Source organism: Patagioenas fasciata (genome assembly GCF_037038585.1).
Source record: "Patagioenas fasciata isolate bPatFas1 chromosome 6 unlocalized genomic scaffold, bPatFas1.hap1 SUPER_6_unloc_2, whole genome shotgun sequence".
NCBI lineage: Eukaryota > Metazoa > Chordata > Aves > Columbiformes > Columbidae > Patagioenas > Patagioenas fasciata.
The window spans coordinates 1,291,319-1,301,299 of NW_027288504.1; the positions used below are offsets into that span (position 1 = coordinate 1,291,319).

Sequence of the window (9,981 nt, forward strand, 5' to 3'; positions counted from 1 at the left end):
CGGGGCAGGGACTCTGCCGCCTGCCAGGGTCAGCGCTCAGCCTGCCCGGGGAGATCCCATGGCAGCAGCTGTGGGTGGCGGAGCGACCCCCGGCAGGGCAGGCAGGGAGCTTGTGGGGTTGAAGGGTGCTGTGTGGGTCAGGGCTGCTCAGAGCTCCAGATCAACTCCACAGACATGGCAGAGGGTCCTTCTGAACAACGACATCAAGACAGGAACAGCTGCAAGGGAAGGAGTCTGTGCTTTCAGTTTTCCACTCTTGGTTGTCTGGGTGTGCAGTGGGAGATGGGGATTTATTTCTCTCTTTGGAGTAGACACTGAGACCCCAGTTCTCGTTAGGACTTGTCTGAGCTGCTCCTGAGCCCCTGCACACACAGAGCTGCCCATGGGCAGTGCCAGGAGGTGTGAGCAGGACAGAGCTGAGCACACAGCGGGTGGGACGGGGTCTGTGACTGTTGGAACGATAAAGGACTCAGCACTCCGATTCAATGTGAATCACGCCAAAGCCATTTATTACAGAAACATGTCTCCTTATATACGCAACTATTCTCTAGTCACGAATCCACGCTCCAAACATGGATTCGCTAAATGAGTATCGTGGGCAGTCCACACGCTGGAGCCCCACTGATGATAGGTCCGACGACTCACTCCATGCTGAGGCCCTGTTAATGAAGAAACGCCCCTCTTTCTCACAGCAGATTCTGTTCTCAGTTTCTCGAAGTGGCCTTGAGATTCCTTTGGGCCTGACTAATTCAACAACATATCTCCTTCTAATGAAACCCCTTCACAATTCCCCCTTTTTGTTCTTGAACTAGTCAGGCCCCTTAAACAGCATGCTGAATCATCTTTGAAATACACTGCAACATAGGACACGTGATTAAAAGCATAATTACAATTACATATAATGTAGCTAAACCTTACTTAATAAGATTAAACAACTATCTGCTTATACTCAAACCTTCATATCATATATAAAACCTTAATTCTACTTATGACAACCTTACCAACGCACTATTTTAGAATAGTCAGACAACTTAATACAATATATTCTCTTAAATTCTTAAAAGATCTATAACTGTGCAGTTTATAGAGTAATGTACTTAATACCATCAGCATATGCTAATTATTGACTTAATATCTTAAAACTTATATTAACCTATTCATATGCTAATTATTGAATTAATATCTTAAGACTTATATTAACCTATTTAAAAGATCTATAGCTTAATCTTAATATCTCTTTTAAAACCTTACCAGTTGCTAAATTAGGTTACCATGGTAGAAATATCTTATACTTTTACCTTATCTATGCATAGATTATCTAATTGTAATATCACCCTTTTGGAACTCTTACTGTCTGTTCAAATTAGCATTCTCTATGGAAGGTACCTTATCTGTTTACTAATAAGCTTTTAGACCACTGGGTCTAAGAGCATCTATAACACTGAATAAGAATTCATGGTTTACATTTGAGACAATTCTCACAACTTATCTCCCTCCTGTCCTTCTGCATGTGTCGAATCTTTGTTGTCTTTATTCAGCCATGGCTTGATCCATTTCGCAGGAATCCATTTTGATCCTTGGTCTGTAATGACACAAGCATAACCCTTTCCCCAAGTTATTAATTGGAAAGGACCCTCCCATTCACCAGTAACTCCATTGCGTATTTTGACCTGACACTGAATTTCTCTAAGGTCTGTCAAGTGTCCTTTTAAGCTTGTTCCATGACGAATCATAGGTGGAATGTCGAACCCTTGCGGAAGGCGTAAAAAGTTCAAGACATATAATGCTTTGCTTAGTCTGTCATGTGGAGTAGTACAGTCAGTTCCCCCTTTTTGTTTGTCAAGCTGATGCTTGAGAGTTCGATTCATCCTTTCTACCAAGGCCTGACCAGTAGGAGAATTTGGTATCCCTGTAATGTGCTTAACACCCCACAATTGAAAAAAGGTGGCAGTAGCTTTGGCGATATAACCAGGTGCGTTGTCTGTCTTGACCTGTGCAGGAACTCCCAAAGCTGCAAAAGCAGAACGTAAATGTCGTTGCACATGTGAACTAGTTTCACCAGCCTGAGCAGTGGCCCATATGGCGAAAGAATATGTATCAATAGACATATGCACATACTTCAGCCTGCCAAATTCAGGGACATGTGTAACGTCCATTTGCCACAATTCCAAGGCTCCTAATCCTCTTGGATTGACTCCTGCACCCAGCCCTACTGAGATGCGCTGACAATCTGCACAACTTTTAACAATACCTCGGGCTTCACTTTCGGACAATGAAAATTGCCGCTGTAAGACCTGAGCAGACTGATGGAGGAAACTATGAGAGCGTACTGCTTGCCCAAACCTATCTACTGGAGGTGGAACCCAGGCAGGAGATACAAGAAAATCAGCTCGGCGGTTTCCTTCAGCTAAATCGCCTTGAATTGTCAGATGACTACGCATATGTGTTATGAAGTATCGGTGTTGTCTCTCTTCGACCAACAACCATAGTTGCTTGAACAAAGACATCAGTTGTGCATCCTGAACCTCTTTGAGCAATGATCTTTCAATGCGAGCTACCACACCTACCACATACAAAGAATCACAAACAATATTCACTGGGCTATGAGCAAATCTGATAAACACTTCTATTACAGCCCTGAGTTCCAAATGCTGAGTTGATCCTTTCAGGTCAGTTAGTATCACATCGTGCCATTTTCCATCTGTTTTCCATGTAATTGCTGCTTTCTGCATTTTACCCCCTGCGTCACTGAACACTGTGGGTCCTTTAACAGGAAATTCTGAGAGAAGGGGGGGACCCTCCTCCATTGATCCCATATTCAAAACTGACATTAACTTGTGTGGAGGGGAAAATGTCTTAATTAAAGCTTGAGAATCTAATAACGCAATCTGAAAAGGTAAGGAGTTCTGCAAAGCCCACTGTAAATATTCTGAAACGAGGGGAACAATGATATATGCAGGCTCAGCCCCTGAAATTTCGACTATTCTCTGCCTACCTTTCATTATAAGCTGAGCAAAGACCTCAACCCTGGTTGTAATGGTTCGTTTGAGTCGAAAATGCAAAAACACCCACTCTAAGATCTTTAACGGCTCCTTACCAGTTGTCCATTGCATTCTGAGAGCAAAAGGATAGTTAGTATTGTTTACAATTAGTAGTCCGATTACATAATCTGGGTTCCACCTATGGCTGAAAGCTTTTACAAGTTTGGACATAATCTTTTTCAGAGCAGCATCCGCCTCAGCAGTAAGCGTTCTAGGAGAGCTAATGTCACTATCCCCTTTTAGCAGTTTTACAATTGGAGCTAAATCCTCATTAGTGATCCCACAAATGCTCCGGACCCAATTCAGATCACCCACTAGTTTCTGCACATCATTTAAGGATTGAATGACAGGCCGACATACTATTTTCTGAGGTTTCACTGTGGACTGAGAAATTTCCCAACCAAGATATTTCCACGCTGGTTGAATTTGTACCTTTTCTGGAGCAATTTGCAATCCTCTATGCTGCAAGGTATCAGATACTTCATTTATCAACAAATCAGTCGAAAAAGTTTCCCCAGCTATTAATATGTCATCCATGTAGTGGTAAATCACTAATTCAGGATGAGATTTTCTGATTGATTGCAAGGCCCAAACTACATAAATTTGACACATAGTTGGGGAATTTTTCATTCCCTGTGGCAAAACTACCCATTGATACCTTTTCGCAGGTTCAGCCTTATTTACAGAATTTATGGAAAATGCAAAACGTTTACAGTCATCAGGATGCAAAGCAATGGTGAAAAAACAATCTTTCAAGTCAATTATTAAGATCTGCCAATTTTCTGGAATCATGACAGGGGATGGTAATCCCGGCTGTAATGCTCCCATGTCTTCCATGGTATCATTAATTTTTCGAAGATCATGTAACAACCTCCATTTCTTTGATTTTTTCTGAATAGTAAACACAGGAGTATTCCAGGGACTTGTAGACGGCTCTAAATGCCCTTTTTCAAGCTGTTCCTGTACTAGCTCTTCGACGTGGGCGAGTTTTTGTTTACTGAGCGGCCATTGATTTACCCATACTGGATCATCATTTTTCCACTGTAATTGAAGTACTGGTCGCCCATCATCAATGGCCGCTTCTAGAAATGCTGTTGTTTTGTCACCAGAGTTGCTCCTAGTTGTCCTAACACATCCCGTCCTAATAGAGAAACAGGGATAGACATCACATTCATGCAGTAAAGAACTAAATTACTCATGTTCTTCTGTATTACCACAAAATGCACATTTTGAGTCAACGGAATCTCATGATTTAACAGACTGTGAACTTATCGTACCATGTAACAAAGACCTATCAAAATTGCAACATGCTTAAACAGATACCCACAAAGAAAACAGGTTAATAAGGAAAGCATCTTGCAGACTTTAACAAGTTTTCTGACCTGTGTGTTAAGTCTCTCTCAGCTTGTTGAAGTTGAAATCGCCCCACCTGTAAAAAAAACTGTCTGAAAAGATTTAATGATTTCTTGTCCGAGTGCTTTTCTATGTTTTAAAACACCTCCCAATACCGATTTTTTAGGAACACAACTGAAAACAATCATTCCTGACCCCATCTTGCAAGTAAAAACCTTGAGGGGTGGGGGTGGGGGGGGGAGGCGGGGGGGAAGCACAGGGCTGCTTGCAGCCTGAGTGGGAAGAGCAGGCAGAAGGTTTTATGGCGCACTTAAAAACAACTAGTGAAACAATTAACTCACATTCCTGACAAGCTGCTTGATTTTCAGAGAGACGGTACACAGGAACACCTAATATGTACTGTAAAACTCGCAAATAACATGCTGATAGCAAACATTAGCATTTTCTACTGCTAATTTCAACACCAGTGCTTCCTTAACTTCTAAGTTTTCAATCTGCTTATTGATGGTCTCTTGAAGGTGGTCAATAAATTGCATGTAATTCTCATTGGGACCCTGATTAACAGTTGCAAATGATTTGGCTGCTTTGTTGGTTTCAGGCACCTCTCTCATAGCTTGATATTGCTGACTGTTGGATTCACTCGCTAATAGCTGATCTGATCTTTCACACAGTTCTTTTGCCCAGTTCTTATCCAGCGGCTTCTTCTGTTCTCTTGTAGGAGTTAGAAGGATAGAATGCGGTGAACGCGGACACAAATCAGTAAAAGAATTGATATTACACTTATTTACGACTTTAGCATTCTCAACTTTCACCAGTCCTTTTGACAAATTATCTGACTCCAGTTCTTTGGACTTCTTGGTCTCTCCAGGGTCGTGTGATGGTACAGGAGGCCATCCACTCGGTAATTTTCCTCCCTCCGCCCCAGACTGTTGTATCATTGGGGGTGCCGAAGGCACAACAGGGGATGGAGTAAGGAGGGTATCGAAAACACGGACTGGGTAAGCTTCACAGTTATTTTTAGAGTTCTTATCAGGCTATAATGCTGCAAAAATTCCAGTAACCGCAGCCCACTCAGCCTTAAATTCTTTTAAGGTGGAAATTATAAGCTTCCATGTAGTCGCTAATGATTTAGCTTCTTTATCTCCGTCGCTAATCTTATCCCATAATTTCTGCCCTATATCGTCCCAAAGTTCAATTTTAAAAGCTTTCTCAGCTTCTGTCGGGTAGCCGTTAGTTCTACAACAAACCAACAGTCTACGTATGCTACTTTCTTCGTATTTAAGTCCTCTCATAGAGAGAATATGCAGGAGGACTTTAACTATAGCTTCTTCCTCTGAGGATATATTCTGCCCCATAACTTCACTCTTCCCTCCTCCTGCTCCCAGCCGCTCACCTTTCCCGGGGCCTTCTTCAACAAAATTTATCTGCGGAACGTCCGTACGTCTCCGCCCGGTTCTCAGTCCAGCTGAGCCGCCTCCGGCTGGGCCGCTCCAGGCTTTTCCCCGACCTTAGTGAGACGCCGTTCGGAATATCACGTCGGGGTCACCATTTCTTGGAACGATAAAGGACTCAGCACTCCGATTCAATGTGAATCACGCCAAAGCCATTTATTACAGAAACATGTCTCCTTATATACGCAACTATTCTCTAGTCACGAATCCACGCTCCAAACATGGATTCGCTAAATGAGTATCGTGGGCAGTCCACACGCTGGAGCCCCACTGATGATAGGTCCGACGACTCACGCCATGCTGAGGCCCTGTTAATGAAGAAACGCCCCTCTTTCTCACAGCAGATTCTGTTCTCAGTTTCTCGAAGTGGCCTTGAGATTCCTTTGGGCCTGACTAATTCAACAACATATCTCCTTCTAATGAAACCCCTTCACATGTGACACTGACAGGGAGCAGACCCAGGGACAGAGACACAGCTGCAGGAGCACAGACATGGGCAGGAAGAGTTAACTGCTACCAGAAATGCTGGGGACAGGATTTAGGAACCTCTCTCACATCCCCTGCAGTGCAGACACATTTCCCAGTGCAACCCCTGGTCTCCTCTCCTCTCCATCAGAGCCTCTGCCCCGAAGCAATGGGGTCCAGGTCACGAGTCTCCACCTCAGCAGATGGACCTCCAGGGGAAGGGTTCCTGGAACGTGGTGCACAAAAAAGGTGCTGAAAGTACTTGCTCTACAGTGTCATTTCATGAGTGGCAGCAGCACAGCCGGGTAAGGAGAAGGTTCCACAGCATGCCTGTCTGCCTTTCTGTCCTTGCTTTATTTCTCAGAAGCACTGCAGTGTTCTTTCCTGTTTCTCCACCTGTTCCTGGAGCTCTTGCTCTCTGGGGTTGGGGTGGGAGTGTGGGTCAGTTTTTGTCCTGACACCTATTCAGTGGATATTGTTCCAGAGCTGTGTTCATGGAAACTGCATTCCCAAGCTGCATTTTAAACTGTGATGAGCTGTTTTTCTCACTTGGTAGAAAGAGAGAATGAACGGAAACGTCCCTCCATCAGGGAGGGGGTTTTCCATGAGAAACAGTCTGTTCATTTTCCTCAGAGAAGTCTCCGCTAACTTGTCACTGGCTTTTCCTCCTTGCACAGGTCCTCATGCCCACAGGCAGCAAATGTCCAACAGCAGCTCCTTCACCCAGTTCCTCCTCCTGCCGTTCACAGACACACGGGAGCTGCAGCTCTTGCACTTCTGGCTCTTCCTGGGCATCTACCTGGCTGCCCTCCTGGGCAACGGCCTCATCATCACCACCATAGCCTGGGACCAGCACCTCCACACCCCCATGTACTTCTTCCTGCTCAACCTCGCCCTCCTCGACCTGGGGTTCATCTCCACCACTGTCCCCAAATCCATGGCCAATTCCCTCTGGGACACCAGGACCATATCCTTTTTAGGATGTGCTGCACACTCTTTTCATTTGTGTTCCTGATAATAGCAGAGTACTCTATGCTCACCATCATGTCCTACGACCGCTACGTTGCCATCTGCAAACCCCTGCACTACGGGACCCTCCTGGGCAGCAGAGCTTGTGTCCACATGGCAGCAGCTGCCTGGGCCACTGGGTTTCTCAATGCTCTGCTGCACACGGCCAATACATTTTCACTGCCCCTCTGCAAGGGCAATGCCCTGGACCACTTCTTCTGTGAAATCCCCCAGATCCTCAAGCTCTCCTGCTCACACTCCTACCTCAGGAAAATTTGGTTTCTCATGTTTTGTGCTTCTTTTTTTGTGGGATGTTTTGTGTTCATTGTGGTGTCCTATGTGCAGATCTTCAGGGCCGTGCTGAGGATCCCTTCTGAGCAGGGACGGCACAAAGCCTTTTCCACCTGCCTCCCTCACCTGGCTGTCATCTCTCTGTTTGCCAGCACTGGCATTTTTGCCTATCTGAAGCCCCCCTCCATCTCTTCCCAATCCTTGGACCTGGTGGTGTCTGTTCTGTACTCGCTGATACCTCCAGCAGTGAACCCCCTCATCTACAGCATGAGGAACAAGGAACTCCAGGGTTCCATGTGGAAACTGATAACTGGATGTTTTCAATAACAAACAGCAACAAACTCTCATTTTCTCCATAGCAGTTATAGTTTAACTCACTGCAGGCTCAGCCATTCTTGTTCTCTTGTTGTTCTTGTCATGTTTTGTGATAATGTTGTCATCCCTTTCCTAATTCACTGTCTACCTTTTTTTCTGACCAATTTTTATGTAAATGAGAAGCCATTTTGCCTGTGTTTAAAAAATAAATAAAGGGAACTACAGTGTTCTGTCTAGGTTTGTTTTTCTCCTGAGATCTTCTTTGAAGTCCTTTTTGGAGACACAGGGAGTTTCTGTTTGCATTGGTGGAGGGGAACAGAGTCCAGCCTGGCAGCCCTGCCAGGGAGCACCAGCGCTTGGTCTTCCAGAGCTGTTCTGGTTCCACTCCCACAGTCTCCTTCTCATCCCTTGTGTTGGTGCAAGGCCTGAGTGCTCTGGCAGCTTGGTCCCCATCCAGAAAATAAAGCAGGGACATGCAATGGGCACTGCTGTGACAGAGCTGGCCTCAGAACAGCCTTTCCAGATAGAAAGGTGATCTCCTCAGGGCAGGGATGAAGGTTTAGATCTTCTTACAATGTTTTTCTCAATAACATTTTCAAGAAAGTGGCCACAGATGCAACACCAGGGTACAGCTGAACAGTGTGTGTGTGCAGGGCTGGCACACAGCAGTGTGCTCTCACAGCCAGGCCTCCTGCCAGAGACCTGCAGGACCAGCAGAACAGGGGCTGGGTTGTGCCCCTGTGCACCCCTTCAGAAGGTGCCTCAGGTCAATCACCATGCACTGGCCACTCACAACCACCATTTCCAGCCCTGCGCTCTCACCCAAAGAGGCTGTTCTTCCCTCCAAGGGTAGACACTCAATGAGTGGTTCAGCAGTCCATGTTTGCTTTGGACAGATGAGATGTGAGTATCCACATCATGTATGTGAGGTGACATGAACGTGAGTGAGCACAAACACCATCAACTACTCCTTTTCCATTCTGTGAAGGTCTGTGGAACACACGAGGTCTTGAGCTCACTTCATATTGGGAGGAGCAACCTATGGGAAATCACCTGAATGCAGAACTGGGTTGTGCTTCCTTTGACTGAGGTCCCCGTGTCCATTCCCCATGACGTGGGACATCTCAGATGAGTCCAGAGCAGGTGACACAGCAGAGGGGTGAGGTGTCTCCCATCCTTTGGGAGTGGCAACAGGAAGCCAGAAGGACACTGTGACTCCTGCCTCTGTGTGTAAAAGGGACAGACTCTGTCTGTGAGCATCCCTGGGTGCATAAGGAGTCCTGAGATCAACTCAGATATGGATGCCAGACAGAACCCTGATATTTCTCTGTGTGACTCCAGGAACAGATCCCACTGGATCAGTGAGATTCATCTCAGCTGCACTGGACAGGATCATTGCAGGATCGTTCTCCAATCTGCTACATCACCCTTGCCTGTGATTCCACATTGTGCTTTCATAAGTGCCATAGAAACCAGAATGGTTCTGGGGTCCTAAGGAAATGCAGATCTCAAACCCATCTTCAAGAGGAGCAGGAATAGGAACGGGGAGAATAACAGGCTGGCCACCCTACCTCCCTCCCTGGGAAGGGGATGGGACGCGTCCTCCTGCAGCCGTTTCCAGGAATGTGAAGGACAAGGAAGGGACTGCTGAACCCAAATGGACAGGGAAAAGAAAGGCATGTTGTGTACAGGGCGTTTGCAAGGTTCAGCCATGGTCTCCTTCTGGCCAGAGTGATGCTGATGGGGCTCAAGAAGTGGATGCTGGGTGGGAAGTTGGCTGAACCATCAAGCCCAAATATCAGCAGTGGTACAAGGTCCTCTGTGCAGCCAGTTACTGGTGTCATCTCTCATTGACCAGCACTTGGGCCAACACTGTTGAACATCTTTATTCTCCCCTTCCAGGATGTAACACTGTGCACTTTCAGTGCCTTTGAGGATGATGGAGGCTTTTCATTCACATTAATTCCATTAATCTTTTCCTTGGAGAGCTCTTTCACGTCAGAAGAGACAAAGGAAGATGAAGAAAAAAACAGAGTCAGAAGCAGTGTAAATACAGC

The 9,981-nt window shown here is 45.7% G+C and overlaps 1 long non-coding RNA gene across 1 annotated transcript; it reads right to left on the minus strand.

Annotated features, from left to right (window-relative positions):
* Positions 1-481: 481 nt before the first annotated feature.
* Positions 482-6,275, minus strand: LOC139826601 (uncharacterized). The gene is made up of 2 exons (XR_011736759.1): positions 4,736-6,275; positions 482-4,470 (listed from the first exon to the last, which is right to left on the minus strand). It is a non-coding gene; the product is annotated as an uncharacterized lncRNA (long non-coding RNA).
* Between the last annotated feature and the right edge of the window lie 3,706 nt (positions 6,276-9,981).